The sequence below is a fragment of the Pteropus vampyrus genome, unplaced genomic scaffold (genome assembly GCF_000151845.1).
Source record: "Pteropus vampyrus isolate Shadow unplaced genomic scaffold, Pvam_2.0 Scaffold24, whole genome shotgun sequence".
Classification (NCBI taxonomy): Eukaryota; Metazoa; Chordata; class Mammalia; order Chiroptera; family Pteropodidae; genus Pteropus; species Pteropus vampyrus.
In genome coordinates this window covers 6,698,292-6,699,451 of record NW_011888805.1, presented here as the reverse complement: position 1 = coordinate 6,699,451, position 1,160 = coordinate 6,698,292, and positions in this window count along the sequence as shown.

Here is a 1,160-nt window from a genome sequence, read left to right as displayed (position 1 = left end):
ATTAATCTGCTGGTTTTCAGTAACTGGAGACCTCACTCTAACTCACATTGATAAAAGGGAATTTATTGGAATCCGAGACAGGTTAGAACTCCTGAATTTAGAAGTATGCATAGCAGAAATGTCCTTGGACTTCAGAAACAACTAGAACTAAGAACTCAAACCCCATCAACACACTTGCCTCTCTTGTTTCATCTCTTTCTTCTCTTTTCTCTTCTTTCATTACAAACTGTCTCCAAGTAAAGATTGATTCATCTTGAATCAATTATGGCTGCAATCTCGCCCTCCACTCCCCTAACCACACTGGAACTTGGTGAATGTGGTACTTGATGTGAGTAGTTCCTGTAAAGAGAAAGGGTGCTGGACCAAGGACGACAATAGGTGTCTTCTGCAGCCTTCACTAAATAAATAACAAAGACTTTATGGAAAAGATATGGTGAACTGGAACAGCTAGAATGAAAAGTTGAAGTAAATAGGAGGACAAACATTTTCTCTCTCTTTTTTGAACAGTGTGCAGATGGAAAAAATATCACTGGCAATGAAAGTTTTTGTACTTTTCCTTAATGTAGTGTTACCCTGATTGTGTTGCAAACCATCCTTAAGGGGAACATTAATTTCTGAGTTACAGAAGAATGTTTTAAACTGAAAGAGCAAGTTAATTTAAAAACTAGAAAATAAAATACTGTGAATCTTGTAAAAGTAAAACAAAGTCAAGGATATTATGTCGATGTAAAAAGAAAAGAACATGTGGAAGAATGCCTGCCTTCAGAATAAGTTAACATGTAAATACAATGGCATCATCATTAAAGTTTGATTTCTATCAGAGTTACTTGAAGATGATGAGGAAGTTTTTACAAAGTAGTGAGAAAATCCCCTGCCTTAAACAAAGATAACTGGACAAGACAAATAATGGAAAGGCTTGCACAGCTCTCTACTAATTTGGAAGAAATGACATTATTGTTGTGACATTATTGTGACAGATGAGAAAAGACAGAGACACAATAGCCCTCAAAGAAAAGTTGTGAACCACTCCTCATGATCCTGCCAGAGAAAGATAAACATTAAGGTTTTGGCATTCCAATTATTCTACTGGAGATCAGAGCATAGAGAATGCTGTCATAATTGTAGTTATTTCTCTAATAAATTGAATGTACACTTGGGTT